Here is a 21,638-nt window from a genome sequence, read left to right as displayed (position 1 = left end):
ACACCCCACACCCCACCCCCATGGCAGAGAGGTTGGAACTAGATGATCTTTAAGGTCCCTCCCAACCCAAGCCATTCTATGATAAGATTTTATGAAAAGAAGCAAAAGGAGAAAAAAAAAAGAAAAAGAAAAAAAAAAAGGTTTTCTTATACATGAGCAATGGAAGCTATAAAATTTCTCCCTGTTTCAAAGAAAATTAGAGTTTAGATCTTCCATCTGCCACTAATTCAGTGCTAACAAAGACATGATCAATTATCACTATAAACAAAGCACATTCCAAAACAATTGTAGCCGAGGCAATAAAACCACCCATTAGAGCAGACACATTGGATAGGCTCCAGTCAGTCTCATTTAGGTGACTAATTTAGGCAAAGCTCCACTGCAATTTTAGGCATCTGGCCTGGGCGAGGAGCAGAGATTTCTGGCAGCCAGATACACCCTCGTGGAGTCTATTTTACAATTCATGGAGACGTGTGGGTGCTGCTGAAGATGTGCAGCCGCACAATGGTGCTTCCCACAGATGCATAGGGCAGGAGGACGTGGTCCTGGCATGCCACAGGGTGAGTGACCACCTGGGATGTGCCACCACCAGAAGGATGGGCAACATGAAGCCCCAGCAAGATTTGGCCCTACCTTCTCTCCTCTAGGCTAGAGGTGGCCCTCTGGGGAGCTCGGGCCTCCTTCCTTTGCAGGGCCCACACAGGCAAAGTCTCTAACAGCACTTCACTAACCCTACACATTAGGACTAGAGGGAATGGCCTCAAGTTGCACCAGAGGAGGTTTAGGTTGGAAATGAGGAGACATTTTTTCTCAGAAAGAGCAGTCAGGCCTTGGAAGGGGTTGCCCAGGGAGGTGGTGGAGTCACCATCCCTGGGGGTGTTCAAGGAAATGTTGGACCTGGTGCTTGGGGACATGGTTTAGTGGGTGACAGTGGTAGTAGGGCAATGGTTGGACCAGATGATCTTGGAGGTCTCTTCCAACCTTAATAAATCTGTGATTCTATAATTAAACATGGCCAAAGCATGTCCCACCATCAAATTCTCACCGTGGTTCCCCTGGCACAGTCATTTTTGTTGTTGTTGTTCAGATGTAGCTACACCAAGGCACGGCCTAGCAGCCAAGTTCCTTTCCTCCTAACAGGATGCCTCACCCCAGGGCTCAAGTGAGGTGTCTTCTAATCAGCTCCTCACCTGAACTCATGGCATTTGCCTACACAGCTAAAAAGTGGCTCAGTTTTGGCAGAAGCAGTGTCAAGTTCAACCATCCAGGAAGCTCCAGGGCCTAGTAGTTAGGACAATAATAAAGTATGAAAGATGTAGGTACGATATCACACAGCCTACCCAGACCTGAAGTCCCTGAAGGAATGCCTCAAGCACTAGACTATAACATTAGGCCTGGCAGCTCTTACCACCCTAAATCAACCACACCATCGCATCTAACTATTCAGGCTTCTCTGGGGGCAGTTCAGAGGACTCCCTGCCCAGCCCTGGACCACAACAACGTTTGAGGTGCCCTGCTCCCGAGGACGGGCACACCTGTACACACCTGTGCACATAACATTTCTCACCCTATAACGTCCGAGACTGAGCATGGCAATGTGTTCAGGCAGTCCTGGAAAGCAGATGGATGGGCTTGTCTGAGACTTGGATGGGGTTCAGAGAGGTGGGATCCCTGCCAAGATGACGGGAGGAGCCCTTCCTTGGATCCTGGTCAAAATACAGTTAAAGCCCTTTAGTATTAAATGCAGAGCTGCTGTGTAAGTTGCTGATAGTGACCAGCAATAGGTGGCAGTGAAAAGGTGTAAGAAATGTGGGAAGCAAGTGGCAGGCACTCCCTCCCAGCTCCTCCTGGCTGCTTGCAATCAGCAGCTCAAAGACTTCTAGGGCTGGGGGATGAAGATGAATTTTGTGCTTGATTGACCCCACTGACTGTATCTTCCAACATCTCTTTGCTTTTCATTTCCACAATATTTTTTTCACAATTTTCATGATTTAATCATGTATATGTATGAAAAGTTTTTCCTTTTGCTTGTTTGAAATTCCCTTCTATTAACACCTTATATTCTGACGATAGCTGTATAGCGAGTATCTGTATAGAGAGATAGCGAGTATCTGTCCTTTATTCACCTCCTCTGACTGTCTGACTTCACCCCTCAGTCATCTCTTTTTGGTGCTGGAAGTCTAATCAGCATTTCCCACTATGAAAGCAGTTTAACAACCTTCTCTGAAACTTTTTTTTTCTACTGTAGCTGTTTTTCAGAATGGAATGACTAGGATGTGCACCCTATCCAGGATGTCAGCATCACCTGTGGAGTGATGGTTTGGGTTGTTGTCTTTTCCTTTCTGTTTAGACAAACTATAAAACACAATGTATTAGAGAATATTTAAATACAACTGAATTCTCAAACAAGTTCAAAGCGGGGCCCATGCTCCACATGTTGCCTGCATCCCACTGTGTGCATGTACATTTTTCCATGGGCACAACTTAGAGACCAGATTTGAAAGCCTGACTCCAAACCATCAATATAACAAATTAAATAGAGCTTTGAGATGCACTTTTTGAGAAGGATCCTTTATAAGGAATTCCTGTAGTTCATTTACCGAACAGGAGCCACATAGCTTTTGAGATTAGTTTGTTTAACAGCAGGACTTACTCCATAAGCATAAATGCCTTCTTGGTTCACGGACCTCCTTGCTGGATGCATTCCAGCCTGCAGCTGCGGACTTCAAAGGCCAAAACAAATGCTGACTGTTTGGCTGGGTGCTCCTGTGGGTCCCAGACATACATCTCTGTTGTCATTTGGTGCTTGCTCCCAGCCCAGCCTGAGGTCCTGCCTCACCAGTGTCCCTGTCACACAGACTCCTATGGAAAGGAGAGGTTGCAGGGCTCAAACTCGGTCAGTGAGGAGCTGGGACCACAGAAGCCAGACCCACCAACAGCCCTGCTCAGCTTCTCTTTTTTTTTTTTTTTTTTTTTTTGCTTTGGTGTGGGCACTGTGCACCCTAGTCACGTGTTTTCCACGTGTGTGTGCAACACAAGCAGAATCCTTGCATGGTGAGGGGTCACAACACTCAAACCTGCTGGTAGGCCCCCCACACCTACCATTGTAACCAGTGAGTAGAGACTTAATGAGCTTCACACAAAGCTTCTTTGGATTAACAGAAAGTCTCTTTTGCATTCAGACTGCTCATGCCTGCAAGACTGAAGGCCAACCCACCACGTGTGTGGAGACCTGTTGCAAGGAGTGGGTTGTCTCCACACCAACTGGGGTCTGGTAGCCCCAGAGCAAACCAAAACCCTCCTGGCTCCCTAAACAGGCCAGGTTCACTTTGCAGGGCTGGCAGATGGAGGAAGGGAAAGGGGGAATCTCTGTCCATATCAATGAGCATGCATGATCAAAGACCTTCTGAAACCCCCCCAAGCATCGAGTATCATAACAGTATCATTCAGATGGCAGGCCTCCCTTTAGAAACACTATTTCTTTCTCCCATAGTTAGGTGTTGCATAAATGCTGATCATGTTGACCTAAATTTGCTTGCTTTTGTGTACTACCCACCAGCTAGGTGCAAAAACAAGTTCAGGTTCATCTTTCAGCTTGCACTCTTCAGCTCTGCCAGCTCCCAAATAGCAGCAGTACTGCAGGTCCTGCTATGGCAGCTCAAAGTTTTGGCATGTTGGGTTTTTGTGATCCAGGGTATTTTTTAAAAATATATGCTTGGAGGACATGAAACACCTGGTGTGTGAGAAAGCAGGACCCAAACCCCGTCTGTCAATGTCCTTTTAGAATAAAAAAAAAAAAAAAAAAAAAAAAAAAAAGGATAAATCAACAGAACCTTTGAGTTCAGATGCCATTTACTAAAATGCAACATTCACATTGTCTGCAAATAGCAGCTAGCTGAAACTTGTTAGAAGATTAAGTTTCAATTACAGCTGACATTTCCACAACACTGTGCGATAGAAAAGCCATTCACATCCCCAGACCCAGACAGCCATCTCACATCTCCTCCTTCCAGGCATCAGCTGTTCCAAGGGTCATCGCTGGCAAAAGCCACGACAGAAATGCCGTCTCTGACATTTCTGTGCTCCGGCAATCATGGGACTCATCAGCCCCGGCGTCAGATATGAGGAGCAATCACACGGCACTCCCAGAAGCTTGTGGGATGGTCTAGTGCTAAGCACACATCAAAGCTAGTGTGATTTCAAGGGAGATAGGTGTATTGTATGGGCAAGAGAGCTATATTTATGTTCTTCCCCATTACTTACTGTAGAGGAAATGGGAACAAAAAAGAAGAGCTCTCCAACAGGTACTGGAAGGAAGGCTACATTCCAGATTTTTTCTTGTAATATGCTGTCAGCTGGACAAAGCAGCTGCTAATTCCACTGATTTAAATGGCTTTGAAGGACAAGCTCTAGGGTAAGGTGACGGGCTGTTCTTAAGCTGACTTACTTAAAGATTCACAACACGCAGCTGCTGTTTTAGAATTTCAATAAAATGTTTATCTTGATCTTTGTGACAGGAGAATTATAAGATCAACTGAAAAAGACACACTTGTAACTCCCATCTCCCCTTTGCCTTGAAAAATGATAAACACTCTGAATTTCCAAAGCATTACTCATGGTTTTAGATGAACCATCACTTCATAAGCAGAAATCTTACAAAACTACCCTGATACGGGAGCAGAAGCTGAACTCCCTCATGTTGAGAAGAGATCGTATTTGGGGAGAGGTCTTCTCAAAGATCTCTGTCATTTAAGGCTATTCTGTACTATTAAGGCTATTTAGATCATTACCAAAATGGTCTTACCCTCACGTCCAACACAGCTACTTAGGCTGCCCATCTTTCAAATACCTGACAACACTTGGCAATACCGAGATGCATTTCCCAGCTACATGAAGTCCCTCAAACCATCTTTAAATTTCTGCACTGCATTAATCATTACACTGATGAGAATTTCCTACCATTTTCGTTCTCACCCTGATATCCTCTCTGATAGCATTTAGTACCATTCAGATTACTTTGTAGATAAATGCTAAGTGTTTTTAATGGACACATCAGGGCTATTACCACCAGCTCCTTTCTCCAAGAGGAGACTGATCTATACAGCTGCGGCTGACAGCTTTCCCTCTGACACGATCCTTTCATCACAGGATGCTGTTAAAATAAGGGGCTTGACCCAAATGCCATCGGAGTCATTGGGAAGCTTTGCAGGTTGAGAAAGGCAAAACTCATGTGCCTCTCTCCATCCCAATCTGCCATCAGGGTGAAATACAGATGGGCTATGAATCACCCTCCTATGAACAGGCTTCGATGGGAGGAAAATCAGTGTGCATGGACAAGTTTTAGCCAAGCATATAAGTGATTGAGAGATCAGGACCTCAGGGCTTTTCGTGACCAGGGCTGGTTTGCATTCTGCACATAGTTATTGCTTTCCATGACCTTTGGATGCAGTGCTGCATGCCACAAGCACTGCTGGCGTGCATTTGGGGGGCTTTGGTGCACCTGCTCCAGAGGGAGAAGGAAGCTGGTGGGGTAGGTGAGGGATATGAACTGAAATAAATATCCAAGTGGATGTTTAATAGCCATGTACAACAGATAAGGTCTAAAGACAAAAACAGCTCCATTTTTAATTTATTCTCATGGTCTTGAAAAGCTAAAGTGATCCTGCTGGGATTCTGGCCTGAGCTTCGATGGGCTTCAGTTGTACCAGCTGTCAGGCTTAGGGCCACTAAACCACTCTGTTTACTTGGGCTGCTTCTTCTTCTGTAAAACTACCACTGTACCTCCTTTACATGTTTGTTTAAGAACACAATTCTTCAATGAATATAAACAAAAAATACCTTATTGCTGGCAAATAAGATGATTTACTGGAATATACAAGATTGGTGGTCACTTGGGCCTTTCCCTCTGCTAATGCGAGTGTGGATATGCAGAACGCTCACTTGTTTGTTTCTCTATAATAAGTCATTAGCGAGTATTTGGAAACAAAATGGTACAGCATCTCCTACCTTAGGGTGACCCTTTTTGATACCAGACACATAGCCCAGCGCTTCCCACTAACACAATAACTCCTCTTATTGTGGACTCGCATGCGGCTTGTTGTGACACCATTAAGAAAGGAGCCTGCTGAAGAGCAGGATGCAGTTGTTGCCAAGGGACAAGAGATGTGCGACCTCAAACAAGGTGCTCGGCTTTCTTCCAATTAGAAGCCCAATGGGTGTATTTACAATACGAGGCAAAAGAAATGAGTTTCAAACACAACCCAGGATTAACTGAACAATATCGAAAAAGCTACTGCTAGGCACTGTATTCATATGATACGAACAGCAGGGATCCATTTCTGTGGCTGAATCTCAAACAGTGCATAGTATGTATCTGTCTCTACAGTCATATTTTTAACTATGTAAAAAAAATATATATATATATATATTCCTTCCCTGCTAAACAATGATGCTGAAAGGATCGTTTTTAGCATGATCCTTGTGTATGTCCTAAAACCACTTATGTATCTTCTTGACCCATGAAAGCAACATTTTCCAAACTTTTAAAAACTGAGTTATCATTAATTTGTACAGCACGTTAATTTAAACATTTCTGCATTCTTCTAACCAGTGTCTTACACCTCTCATTCCCTACTCTGTTATAAATCAAGAAAAACAGACAATTTATTTCCAGCTGTAGGAATTCAGTGCATTATCAGGAGCATAAATCTACCTGATTTCTCTGGACCCTTCCATTAAAGCCTGCAGCCCTCTCTCCAAAGATGTCAGCATACATACCAAACAAATGATATCAGCTAAAAATCCCTTATCAGCATGCTCAGATTTACTAGTCTAGCCCCTGAACTGCTGCAAACGCAGTAATAGATTAAATGTCAGGAGGAAGTTCATCCTTATTGTTTCCCCCTCAGATGAGAAGACCAAACATTGCAGGCTTATAAATTTGTCTTTGTTAAAGGCAAGCTGTGTGAATTTCTTACCCAGCACTGCCTGCCTGAGCAGTAAATGAACAAAAGAGGTAGCTCATGGCGTACAGCAGGCGAGCAAGTGGCATTTCTTTAGTGAATCTCTGTTGGACACAGAGCATCATACAAATGCATCTCAGATACCTCACTGTCCTGCTTTGTGCATCCAACAAAAGCTGTGTGGGTCCCTAATTTATTGGCTGTCCGCCTGTGGCACCAAGGAGCCCCGTTTATCACACTGGAGGGCACTGTGCTTGCATTCCCCCAAACCCAGTCTTCCACCTTGCCAATACTTCTGAGATAATTTAATTCTTGTTTCTCTCCCTGTGGTGCACAAGGCTTCTGGCATCCTACTCCTCTACAAGATGCAATGCCCCATGGCTGAACCTCCGTGAGTGAGTGAGACCACCAGATCTCAGACATGGCAACATCTGCTTAGGCTTTGTTCTCCACCATAGCCTCTCCCTAGGTAGGAGGCAACCAACTCAGTGTCTGAAAAGGTGTTCAAAAGCCTTAGCATCCACAAATGTTATCCCAGCAATTTCACACAGGCCAGCCCCACCCTACTGAATGTCCTGTTTGCTGATGGATCTGGTGAATGGTAGCTCAATCTTCATTTTATCCACTGCCCTCCTCACTGCTGAGTGCAAATTCTTCTCCATCCTGAATGATGACCATGAAGACCTGCCCTGTCCCATAGCAGGGCTTTTCTCCAGTCCTGCGTCAGCTTACCTCCTAAGAACAACATTTGGAGCTCATCCAAGCCTCTGTCCACCTCCAGTACTTGATACCCACTGGATCCCCTTTATCCACTTGCGTTCTGACGCCTTTCCAAAACAGCAGCAGGATGGAGGGACAGAAGTCCCCTTCCCAGAAAGCGGGACAACTCCTTCCTAGCTCAGAAGGAGTTCTCAAAAAAACTTATTCTTTATTATAAAGGCCACCATCTTACAAAGAATGGAAGTCAGGCTCACTGGTTTGCCATCTCCAAGAGCCTCTCCACAGCCTCCTGGGTAGCTGAGAATTGCACTGGCAGTTTAGCAGTTTACAAAGGGGGTGTTACACACCTTAGCCAGCAGTATCTAACTCATCCATTTGATCTAATACTTCCCATGTATTAACTCCACATCGATTTCACTCCTCTGACCTATGGGCCCTAAGGAATTAATTTGATGTGGGAATGTCTCCAACATCTCTAGCAGTGAGTTCATCACTAATCCATTTAGCCACTCAGCTATGCCTCGTTACCCCCAAGGTCCTACTATATTTTCCCACTAATTCCTTACTTCCCTGGTTCTTCAGATGTACCTAACCAAATTTTTACTCTTGGCTTGAGCATCCTTTCTGAGATGTTTCCCAAGTTATTTTTTCAGCCCTCTTATTTTCCTGCTTACATTCAATCTCACATACTTTATGGGCTTTGCTATTACCCTGATTTGGAAAACAGTTCTGTTCTTTCTTGGACACTCATCCTTTCCTTCTGAGAGTCAACCTGACATTTTATTAACCATTGTGTGCTTTATTGGACTACTTTGTTTTCTTTTCAGTTTGTAGCACACATTTCACCTGGGCTTCTAGCTTTTCAGCCTTTCTCATAGCTTGTTCTGTGCGGTGTTTTTGTTTTTTAACTACCTCATTTTAACGTTGCTCCCAGTTTCTGAATTTAATATCTACATGCTGCATTAATCTGACCCGCTCTCTCCCACCACAACATTAAAACTCTTTGTACTGTGGTTGCTGCTATAGATTCCCTCTCCCACTAACGATTCCCAGGTTTGACCCTGTGCACCACTGAGGACCAAATCCAGACTGACGGCTTTCCTTGTGCACCCTGGGACTAGTTGCTGCAAGAATCTGCCGATTTACACCCAAAGGTGTCTTCCTGGTTTCCTTCTCTCTTTTAACATACTCACTGTTGTGGCAGATGAAAGAGGCCACTGTGATACCACCTGGAGGGTGGTCAAAGACCAGGGGTAAGAGCCTTTTCTGCAGACTCTCTCTCTCCCTGAGACTCATATTCTCATCTGCTCCTCATGGACACCAACCTCTCCGTCTGCTTTTTAGGGAGACCTGCACAGGTGAGGGAGAGAGAAGAACAAGAGATACTCATCACAGCCAACCTGTGTGGTCTGATTTCACCAGCTGGTGATTAGATGATTCTCCTAAATTCCTCTTTCTGCTCACCGGGGAGGGATGGGCCCTTCCAGAGGGAGGCAGGGGCAGTGGTTTAGTTTGGGAAGCACTCCCCAAACCAACCACCTCCCTGCCTTGCTGGGTTACTCTCGCTCCACCATTGTCCCACGTGATGGGTGTCCCACGTTAGCAGAAACAACAGAGTTCATTAAGAAAGAGAAAGAGGAAACACACCAATTACTCCCTTCTTCAGCTCTACTGATGTACTACACTCCGTCCTTGTTGACTGTTAGATTATAGTCTACACATAGCAGAGTAATGTCAGTGTATCAAAAATAATAACAAGTATTCCCTCCTACATGTCCATAAATCTATACACACTCATCTGTGCGTGCACCAGATGCATTTACACCATAATCCTGCCATTCAGCTGAAGGCGTTGGTTACATCCAGAGCCGCCTTTTTTCACAATGAGTCTCCTGGAGAATTTTCTGATGATGTTTTTCAGGGGAAAAAAAAAAAAAAAAAAAATCAGTTGTCTACATACACATTTCTGCTAAAGAAAAATTTCAGCCAGAAATTTCACGAGTTGGGGGGAGGGGGAATGCTTTTCCCAAACAACTCTAATATTTACTACACCGCAGACAGAGCCATCATTTAAAATTTCTCCCTGAGGCATTGTAAAGAATGTCATCGTGCGCTGCTCCATTTTTCTTCTCCAAAAATTCAAGACACAAATGGCAGAGACAGTGGCCTTTGTGAATGCTAAGATTTGCTTCCCTATAAAACTTCATTATTGCTAGGTATTTCCAGAATGGTGCTATCGCCAGATAATGCAATTATGTGACTTTATGGTGATGGCAGACGAGTTTACAAGAAGAGCATATGGAAAATAGAGCAGCATATCAATTAACTTGAAGATGGTTTTGATTAAAACTTTGAGGCTGGCAAGACTGTTCTTGAGCCCTTAAGATTACCCGTGTTTTTTGTAAATGCCACAGCACAAACGTTTTCTGACAGACTGTTTCAGCTGGGTAATGCCCTCCATAAATCTGAGCTTGAGCTCCAGCGTGCACCACTGGTTCTGAAATGTGTCAGCAAGGACTGGAAAAACCACAAGAGTTTAGGCAGGAGAGAAGAGCTGTCAAATTACAGGAGAGCCTCCAAAAGCTAGACATCGCATGCCCCAAACAACACCACATATTTCTACAGTATCTTTTGCCCTTATGTGACTTGTTAATGTTGTGGCAATGGTTCTAGTTATGGTTCATAGGCTAAGCTCTAATAGAAAGTACTCGTGGTTGGGAGAAAATACTGTTACAAATACTATTAAAGAAATGAAAATGCATTTTTTTTACCTTTAAATAATATCATTGAATATCTTAAATTGCTATTTAGTAGACATGAAGCTACACTATACACAGAAAAAATGCATTTTTTTTGGCCTTCTGATCTTGTGGAGCACAAATTAAAATTCTGGAAGTAAATGACATTTAAGCGAAAGAAAGGTTATGTCTATAGAGACTGTAATTAATTATTCTAAGAAGTTCTGAAATACTTATTAGCAACAGAAAAAAAAATAATTCAATCTTCTGTTAATTCAGAGAAAAAGAATCACATGAAATTTCATCTGAGAATTTTAGATTTTTCCATGCCAAGGAAAAGCAAAGACAGAAATGCCCATTCTGCATAAAGTTCCTGTTTTTCTCTCTACCAGAGAGAAAATCCAGCCCAGTGCCAGCTGGGGTAAAGGCAGAAGATGCAGGGAGCTGGAACAATGCTTTATAAGTTTTTGAAAAATACAGTTTGTTTGTTTGTTTTTAATTTATGTGTTTATTTATTCCCTCCAGCATTTGCAATAGCTGTGAAGAATTCTGGTCTTACTCTTGGTCTAAAACCCTTGCCTGCAGGAATTTGCTTCCATCTCCATGGAGCTGGGAGCTACCTTGGGAGGAGAAGCTGAGCCGCCCCCTGGCCTGGGGCTGGCAAGGAAGAGGAGGAAGATGAGGGGAAAGGGGACCACATCTGCATGGTGCTGAGAGGTGGGAGCCTGGGCAGCGCTGTGCTGGCCAGCAGCTGGCTCGGGCTGCAGGGTGCTCTGCTTCCAGCTCTCTTGTTTCCCTTACAGCACCTCTAATTGGCTAACTCTGAGCGTTTCAAGGTTAGCGTTGGCCCTAAACCAGGGAAAAATAAACAAAGAAATTTGATTGTGTGCTTTAACCTGCAGTTCATGGTTGCTTTGTGCCAGAGGAAGAAGTTGCTGTCACTTTCAAGAGGAAATACAAGCAACAAATTCAGCAAGCTTCTGCCTAGCTATCTGGCTATCACCTGGCATGTATTAATAAGGGACAAATTTCTCAGCCTCTGCGGTTTTTCCCAAGGCTCTGGCCACTCAGTTGGTAGCAGTCACAGGTATAGAAGTGTCTTGCGCTTGCCAGCTCCCTGCTTCCCAGCATTTCTGGGCAACCACAGAGGTTGACCTGGCTACATCAATACAGGTGTCAGCGTTAGCTGGTGACGTGGTCCTTGAGCATCCAGGCCCTGAGCTTCTGGCAGGGCCTCACACCTGTAGGCACCTCGTGGACCTGTTTTCAGATGCTTCTCCAGAAGATGCCACCCAAATTGGAGCAGCAGAGCGTCCACATGGCTTGGTGCAGTCTGGCAACCCCATCACATGAAGCCACATGGGGGTTCACAGCACTGTCTGCACGGAGGTAGGTGGTGTCTGGGCATGGGGCACTGACAGTGGCTGACAAGGTGCCAGTTTTCCAAATGAATAAATTGTAGACCCGTCTGGGCAGAGGGACAGAAGCTGCTTCATCTCAAGTGCCCTGGAAATCGCTTTGTCCCAGTCAAGCCATGAGAAATTCACTGCTGAGATCCTCCCCCTCGTGTTACGGACACAGCAGCAGCAGCATTCAGTCTTATCAAGTGATGAAAGGCCCGAAACGCACAATACAAGCCAGCAATTTCTGATTTTTCAAGCACCATCGAGATGTAAAATTGAGGATCTCTATGGAAACCGTGGGATTAATCACAGGAAACTCATTGGACGGGTCAGTCCTTTCAGGTGACTCGGAGCTAGAGAGATGTCAGGTATTTTCCTGAGCTCTTTTATTTGGCATGGAGGGACGAGGTGCCCCAGGAAGAGCAGACACCTCACTGTGCAACCTGCTGCTCCCTGATGCCCCACAAGCCCTGAAGAGTAGGTGAAGATAGCAGCTTTCATTTTTCAGATTGTGCCCCTCCAGGCACAATCCCTTTCCCTGGTCTTGTTTTCTCACCCTCTTCTGCACCCCAAGGACAAAGCAGAAGGGCCTGCCCCACACCGACCAAGGGCTTCTCCTCTCACGGCCACCAGCAGACCACTCCTGGAGTAAAATACTTACAGCATGAAGAAGGGGGCACACTCAAATCCCACATGCCTACTCTGACAGAGGCTCAAGGGGCTCTACCCATCAGACATTTACTGATCCCTGCTGTCAGGGAGGCAAACAGGCGTAACGCCCAGAGGAGCATGTGGAGGAACTCCAGTCACCACTGGAGAAGTCAGGGGCACAAGCCTCAACAGATAGCTTCCTGAGGGTATGCACATGAGAAAAATTCAATGGGCCAAGGTCAGCCTTTGATAGAGAGAGCCGTGACCAGAGGGTTTGCAAAGAGAGTCAGCCCTCCTCTCTCATTGACTTCCAACATGATCCAGACACGTGAACGTCCTTCACGCTGTATCAAAGTCTCCTCTTTCCAGTACTTCTCAAATAAGATTTACAGAGTTTTGCCGAACTGTTCAGAGGTGATTATACCTTCTTAGCTATAAAAGAGGAACAAGTCATGTATATTTTTGTGTATATGCAGTGCAAAATATCATCAAACAGATGTAGGTGTGTAGATGCTATTTGCGAGATGCACCAGCTGGCTCTGCTGCCCCTCAGATGCAAGCACCTTGCAGCCTTCGTAAAGGTTATGTATGTAACAGTTTGAAAGCAGAAATGTGATGTTTAAAGGTGAAAGCAGGCATGAAATTGTGGGATGGATTTCGAAACAGCATCTGAGCTAGGTCTTTTTTGAGATATGAGAAGGAAGATAAATTGGCTTAAAATACAATTCAGTCTTTGAAAAGGAGAAATGTGTTGAGAGACTTCTCATACCATGATGAGTTGGGACAAATTTTCAAAACCAGAGATACCTGAGCTCCATCTTCAGAACAGATCCATGAATATAATTAAGAAACTTCATTTGCACTGGAGCGGTGATCGCAACAGCACCGAATCTGCTTTCCTGTAAAGGTGGGCACTGACCTGGTTGACCTGCACACTTAGCAGGTAAGAATAGGGGAACCCTTCTTTAAACACCAAAAGCCATACTTTCAACAGCATAATCTGTTCTTTCAGCACCAAAGTTCCATTTCTAAAGGTGATTGAAACATCTCCAAGCCTAACTGAGAACGAGTGATAATGAGAGTTGAGAGCTGAACAGTCCCTTTCCACCTACAAAAGCTGGATTTGGGTACTTCCAAACATCCTGCTTATAATCTTCATTAACCTGTGTTGTTTCTGCTTCGCCAGTCAGGACAGTACCTGAAGGTACCACAAGGTGTTTCACAGATATGTAAGTCAGCTTCGATGAAATGAAAATGCAAGACTCATCTCCTGCAACCTAATAAACACAAGGGTTGTCTTGTGCCAACACACAACACCCTAGATGTCAAAGGAGGCAACAGGAATGTGCCAGTATTCCTCCAAGAATTGCTCTAGCAAAACTGGAGCTTAAAAAATAGTGTCTTGGTAGTTATGATAGTTGATGTAATATTAAATATTTTGTATGGCTTTGTGAATAACTGCAGGGGAGAAAATTGGAAAGGAAAGGAAAGGAAAGGAAAGGAAAGGAAAGGAAAGGAAAGGAAAGGAAAGGAAAGGAAAGGAAAGGAAAGGAAAGGAAAGGAAAGGAAAGGAAAGGAAAGGAAAGGAAAGGAAAGGAAAGGAAAGGAAAGGAAAGGAAAGGAAAGGAAAGGAAAGGAAAGGAAAGGAAAGGAAAGGAAAGGAAAGGGGAAAGAGAAAAGGGGGAAAAAAGGAAAAAGGAAAAGAAACAATCAAAGCCTCAACGCATCCCTGTCTGGGTGGTGTAACAACTGATACTGAGACCCAGAATCATTGAATGGCTCAGGTTGGAAGGCACCTTAAAGATCATCTAACTCCAACTCCTGAATATGATAATACAATATACGACTACCAACAAGCTAAGGTATATTATAAACATAGATTGAAATACGAAAAAAAAAAAATGGAAAAAAAAAGAAAAAAGACACCTTGTATAGGTGGAAACTACAAAGTCAATCTATAAAATACGTGCTGTGTTTATACAGCTGCCCATGTCTCATAGGCAAGGCAGAGGCAGAAATCATGGCACTCTGCTCCGAGCTTCCTGCAGCAGCACACGGAGAAGATGCTGCAGATGAACGAGAAAACTTGAGCACACGGGTCAGATCGGCGAGGCAAGGGTTGCCAGTAATAAGTTCCCAGAAACTTTAGGCAATTTATCTCAGCCCAGTGACAGGTTTATTCATTTATAATGTGTTAGAAACAAGGTGGTGCTTGACAATCAGAAAAATTCCTTTGTCTCTTTGCATATACAGATCTGCCATGTGCTGCTTTCCAAAAATAACCAAGACAGACATTTTATCTGGGGAATAACACGTTTTCTTGCATGTGGAGGTATGTCAGGCTTCCATTTATCATAGTGTAAACAACACAGAAAACCCATTTGAAAGCTCCTGCTATCTACCAGGTGGCAATTTAAAAAATGTTAAAAACTGGCAGGTCTCAACGCTGTGAGTGTGGGACCAATATGTTGGGGCTACTTTAACTGTTTCTGCCTTATCTGTTTTTCAAGTTTTTTATTTCAGTTTTTTTGCCTAAAGTAACCATTTGCCAAAACTTTTTTTTTTCTTTTTTTACTTATCAGACATAAGCAAACATTCACAACTGAACTATCACAGAAATTCAGAACAGTTGAGGTTGGTAAGGACCTCTTGAGATCATCGAATCCCTCCTCCCCATTCAAGCAGGATCAGCTAGAGCAGGTTGCCCAGGATCATGGCCAGCTGGGTTTTGGATAGCTCCACAGAGACAGAAACGTCTCCAGGCAGCCTGTGCTGGTGTTTAACCACACTCACAGGAAAAAGAAAAATATTTCCATGTGTTATGATTGGATTTCCGTTTTTAAAAAAATTTGTGCCCATTGCCTGTCAGTGGCAAAAGAGCCTGAATCCCTTTTCTTCATTCCCTCGCATCAAGTATTTATGCATATTGGTGAGATCCACCTCAGCATCCTCTTCTCCAGGCTGAATGTCCCAGCTCTCTCAGCCTCTCCTCAGAGGAGAGATGCTCCAGCACTTTCATCATCTCCATGGCCTTGTGCTGGACTCCCTCCAGTATGCCCAGGTCCCTCTCGTACTGGAGAGCCCAGGACTGGGCTCAGCACTCCAGGTGTGGCCTCACCAGTGCTGAGGATGAGGATGGGTGCCTTGCCTCGACCTGCTGGCAACTCCTTTACCTTAGCTAGGATAAGGTGAGCCTTGCTGGCCTATAGTTCCTGGACCTTTCTTCTCGCAAGTAGGAGAAATATTTACTCTTCAGGAACCTCTCCTAGTCACCATGATGGCACTGCTGTGCTCCATGGAGGTAGGTGTACATGGTGTGCTACACCACACACCTCCCCAGGAAAGGAAGAGAAAGCGCTGCCTTTTTGGAAAATGGTGATCTGTCCCATTCCTTAGGCAGGGACTTCAGTTTATCACCCTGGCTTGTTAGGTCTGGAGATGGACCAGTTTTTACTTGAAATATTTCAGGGTTTGATATTTCTCCCCAAAGCTGTGATTTTCTGTAGCAACAAAATCTTTTTCTAAACCACCTGTATCACAAAAGAAAATTGGATAACATAGAGTCTATTTTGCAGGGGTGCCCTGAAATCAGGGCAAAAACACATCAACCCCAGTGGGGCCACCAGCAACAACCAAAGCGTACTTATTGCTTTCCTATTCACTCCTTCAGTCCCAACACCCAGTGAAAGGCTAGCCTTATGGTTCCATCAGCTGTTTCCTCCTCCCGTGTACAATTAAATTATTGAAATCCTCTCCATTTCCTCCGATGCTCATGCAGAAGGGTTGAGAGACCCTCTGAGACCGGTGGCAGACAAGCAGGCACCTGTCCTCCCCCATCCAGCAGGCTCCGGGGGCAGGCAGCGGCACGGGAAGCGCTGGTAATCCCCAGCCACTGGGCAGAGGGGAGATCTACGAGAGCAGATATAAATCACATTTGTCATCACTTTCCTGCTGCATGGAACAGGCATGCAGAGCACAGAAAAAGCGCTTTTAATATATGCATTATTGATAGGAAGCTAGTGCACAGTAATAGCACTTTCTGCAACAAGGGCTGTCTGCAGAGGGATGGAAGAAGGCCACCAGAGAAGCACCAAGGGGAGGCATGAATGATGATTATAAACTCATGAATAAATCTGCTTCCCTACCCTGTTGAAAGATACATGTTCATTTGAAAAATGTGCTCGTACACACTCCCCCCCCAAACGCCAGCATTTTCAAAATGCAAAAACTCAACTGAGATTTGATGTTCAGATGCTTTTCCCATTGAAAACCAAAAGTGAAATGGTAACTTTCCCATACACCAACCTGCTTAAACCTGTTTGTATAAACCTACAACAACAGTATCTCAAGGAAAAAGCTCTCCTGAATTTTAGTGCTTCCATACAGGTCCAAGATCAGGACAGAGACGAAAAAGGGGGTAAGGAGATTTCTTATGTATTATTTTTCTTTTTTCTTTTTTTTTTTTTTTTTTTTATTTCAATAACAGCTTAATCCACAGGGACTTAAAGAACAATCTTTATCCTACCCCAGCAAATTCCTATATCCCAACATGAGCACTGCAGTGAAATTAGGGTTTTACTTCAGCCACTGCGTTTCACAGAGGGGAAGCTGACCAAAAGCAGGCACAAAAGCAGCAAGTGAAGAGCTGCAGGAGCTAAGCAGCCATCTCAGCAAGTGCTGTGTGTGCTGAGAAGCTGCAGCACAGGGAGGGGCTGAGCCTTGTCCCATGCCATCGGTGAGCAGTGGAGCTGGAACCGGCTCCTGCTTTAGGTTACATGCTGATGAGCCACTTACTGCTGCTCCTTCCAGGCCAGGCTTTTTCTTATGCTGTGATTGTCACCCCTAGGGACTTTTCCCAGAGAAACTTCCAGCTGAAAGAGACTTGGAAGAGCAAAGATTTGTCCTCAGCAAGATTCAACCTGTCCATCGGTGCTCATGGCTAGAGTCATTTGACTCAAGTAGTCACATTTGACTATTTGGGGGTTTGTTCATTAACCAAAAGAGCTGAAAAATCACCAGTTCTCAACCCAACAGCTGTGCATGAGCCTTTCAGTCAAAGTGAGTAGGCAAAAAGCTATTTTGATATGACTTTTTAGGTCAGACTGTACCAGGACTTCATAAACTGCTCGCAGGTGCTGAATTTTTTATAGCGGTATTTTCAAGAGAATGGTCATTAGCTTGTGCAGTGTTTGTTCTGGCACATACAACTGTTTCCATAGCATGCATGAGAGGAGAAGCATGTTGGAAACTTTTTTTTTTTTTTTAGAATAAAGGAGATAAGGCCGCTGTAATAACAATCCCCCATCTGTTCTTCACATGACCCCTTTCTCCCCTTCTAGCATATATTCAGAGCGCTTCCACTTGCAGTAGCAATTGTAAGGTTGGTAGATTGTTTTGTTGGTTTTTTTCTTTGTTTTCATTTTTTGTTTGCTCATTTTGTGTTTTATTTTGTTTGTTTATTTTATTTTTTCCCCCCAGAGGAATATTTATGTATTTATGGATCCATTCAGAGCTTTAGGCATGTACACAGTTTCACCTCCAGCACCTTGCCTAATGCAAGCAAACGAGAGATGCCAGCAATGAGCTCCAATGACTCCAAACTCTGCCCTTACAGGATGCCCTTTGCCACCTGTAAGCAGGAGCCTTACCCGAGCTCCGTGCTTCCATCAGCAGGGAAAGTATCTGGCAACCCACGTGGCTTTCTGAGGAAAGCAAGAACATACCTCCTCCAGCCCAGCTCGGGTTGTGTGGAAAGTGCATCAGTGTGCCGTGTTTTATTTGTTTGCCTCTGATTTTCACTTGAGCATTCAGTCCTGATTTGTGCAACAACCGCTTGGGCTCGGATCTGTTCTGCAGCTCGTGGTTAAGTGAGCAGCAGCAGCAGACTCTGCTCAGCTGCCCATCTCCCAAAATACAACCAACAAGCTGAGAGAACCTTTCCCAGACAAACACTTAAAGGCCAGGTGATGAATGAGCAGACAGCTCACTCAAGCTCCCAGATGCTAACCTAGGCGCAGAGTTGTGGTGCTCCAAAGTTTCCTCACTCCTCCAAGGTTAGTAGGGGAGTGTCCCTACAGACAAATCAGCAGATGATCTTTCCAGGGTCAGCAGGCATCCAAAGCCATGACAGTCCTGGCAATAGCAGAGCTCTTGCATCTTTTCCCAAGCATTCATTCACTGCTTGCAAGCACCGCTAAGTGAGTAATTTGCCTTAAAAACAAAATGAGGACAGCAGGATCACATCCTCCAGCTCCTGCGGGGAGCACACCCGGTTTGGAGCTACAGCTTCTGCAGACATGGCTTGGCTTGCCTTGTTGGACACCCTCACAAACCACTGCCAGCCGGTGCACGACCCTGCTGCAGCCTCATGCTGCTCCTTCTGCACAGAGAATATTGTGAATTTACATAATAAATGAGGCACACCAAAGCATAATATATTTATGCTATATCTCAAGCCACCTGCGCATTATCATTCCAGTAGCCTCTCCAGCAGGAAATGAGTTCCACACCTCCACAGAAAGGAAACATGAAAATTAATTGATAAGCTACAAACGGATCATTGGGAACCCAAATGTGCGGAGGATTGTTCAGCCAAAATTAAACCTCTCATCTCTGGAGAAAGGAGATTTATCATTTTAGAATCTTTCAGTCAGGTTTAGGTTTTTGTTAGTGATTGTTCCTTGGTCAAGTAAGTAGAAGAAAAATAAATTCCTCTGTTTGTGAGTGTAGAACTAAAAGTCAGATAAAATATTGTCCTAAAAGATATCACCATGTGTGTGTGTCTGTGTGTATAGATACATAGAGCAATGCCTAGAAATCACCTGGAGTGATAAAAAGGCTAAGTCAGAAATGCCCTTATGGAAATGTTGAATTCACAGTAGAGAGCTATTCTGTCTTCATCTCCTTTCAGGTAAATGCTGCTGTTTCTTTGAAATGTCAGAAATGGCCTACTTTGACCTGTGTATATTACACACTCACTTCTTTTGAATGTCAAGAGCACGAGAGAAATAAATGCTGCATTAATATTAATATTGTCCTTCACGAGCCAGCCCAGGCAGCAAACAAACCCAGGCAGCAAATGAGCACAATGCAGAGAGATACCAACACACCGTCCTGCTAACTCAGGGCTCAGGTACAAAGCCAAAGCCAAAGGCTTTGCAGTGCCATGCATCATGCTCCAGCTGATTCCCTCAAGACAGTGCTGCCCCAGCAGTGCCCCGAGCCTGTCCCCGGTGGTAGCTGGAGGGTTGTCCTAAAGCAAAGGCGAGCAGGAGGGTTTGCCACTTTTGTCCAGAGCTTTCGAATGGTCCATTGATGGGGTTTGTTCCCTGCCAAGCAAACAGCTCTTGAAAGAATAAAAATAGCTCTTCACTTTCAGAGTTGAAAAATTATCCCCATTATTAATTCTGAATTTGAGAATAAAACATCACAGTATTCGAGTACTTAGAGGGTGACTGCAAATAGGACAGAGTCTCTCCCTTCACAAGAAGCCTCGTGGAGAAGACAAGGGGCAACAGGTAAAAGCTGCATTGGGAGAGGTTTCATCTTGATGTAAGAAAGAAATTTTTGACAGTGAGAACACTCACCAGAACCAGGAACATGGTTGAATCCCCATCACTGGAGATTTTCAGGATGCAACTGGACAGGGGGGCTAGGTAATCGCACCCAGGCTCCCTTTTTCCATGTATGGTTGGACCTGATGATCTTTCCAGGTCCCTTCCAACCTGAGCTGTTCTATATTTTATGATATTATAAAAACCAAGCAATCCATTGGCACTGCAGTCTCTCCTTCTGACCAGGTCTCCTCCTATTTTGAAATAATCACATCTGCTCAGCTAATGCCCTGTGACTAGAATATTTGTCCCTTACTATCACCAGCACCTGGGATCCCAGGAAGATTGATAAACAGAGGTTGTTTACAACAGATCGATGAAACCCAATTATTTTATCAAATGTCTGCAATGAATAAGTGCCCACATGCAGGAAGAAATAGCTTTGAAACAACCCTGTCTCTTCGGAGGAGGACCTGGATGGCTGAGAGCTGGAAGCAGGGAATTCTCCTTCAGAAATGGATGTCTCAATGTACATCTGCTGAGACATGGTGCTTCTCCAGCCTGTTCAAAATGCCCCCCCAGATTACACAGCTGCTCCCTAACATCCCACTAAGAGGACCTCCCAAAATGCTCAGCTAACCAGAATTCACCAGGTCTACAAAAACTCCTCTTTGTCCTGTTTTCTCTAAGTAGCAAAGCTTCAGTTCTCCTTGCCCTCAGTCCCCAACCCACTTTTGAGTGTCCACCATTCTGTGTGGCCTTTCCCTTGGTAGGTATCTGTGCCCACACAGCACCAAACCCACTCTTGGTGCTTAACGAATGCTAATTAATGGGACGTGTAGAATGGCACAGTGATTAAAATGAGGTATTTTCTCCTGCTGAAGAATGATTAATATCTTGGACAGATGTGAGTGTTGTGCTTTGTTAGCGGTATGTTGCGTGGCAGATAGGCACACACACAAACAGCACCCCGTCGGAATACTAATTAGGTCTCCTGAATGCAATTCATTAAAAAGACAATGTTCCAAATTCCACACAACTAATGTTACAATTAAAACACTTGAATAAAACTCTCATTTTAGATTCCTTCGACAAATGCTTGTGCATGCCTACACACTCAGTGAAAGCAGAACTGGAGATAAATGCACTTAAGATCTCTTAGACTGGAAGAACTAAATGGAGGATCCACCCCCATAGCTAGCAACATGCTCTGCCCAGTGGGAATCTGTATCGATTGCACTGTGTGTTTTCACATTTTTCATATTTAGCTCCCAAAGGTGCGGGGCACCAGCTAGTAGGATTTTCCAATACCATGTTGGGGTCAGCTCCCGTTAGCACGCAAGTCAGGAACCTAAACACATACGGGAATCCCATCAAGTCCTATTTGCTTTCTGTGTAACTTTAAAATCTAGTTCTCAATTTAAAAAAGTATCTACTTCTCTTTGTAGTTGTCTTGACTAAGAAGAGTACCACAAGGAGGTGCATGTCACTGCTGGCTCTGGAGCCTTCGGCCTTGCTAGGCCAAGCACTCAGGTGCCCATTTAATTCAGCCAGCCCCAGGCCTCAGGACGGCTCCATGAGCAGCTGGTCCAAATCTGCAGAAGTCTCCAG

The sequence above is a fragment of the Anas platyrhynchos genome, chromosome 3 (genome assembly GCF_047663525.1).
Source record: "Anas platyrhynchos isolate ZD024472 breed Pekin duck chromosome 3, IASCAAS_PekinDuck_T2T, whole genome shotgun sequence".
Taxonomy (NCBI): domain Eukaryota; kingdom Metazoa; phylum Chordata; class Aves; order Anseriformes; family Anatidae; genus Anas; species Anas platyrhynchos.
This window is presented reverse-complemented; position numbering follows the sequence as displayed.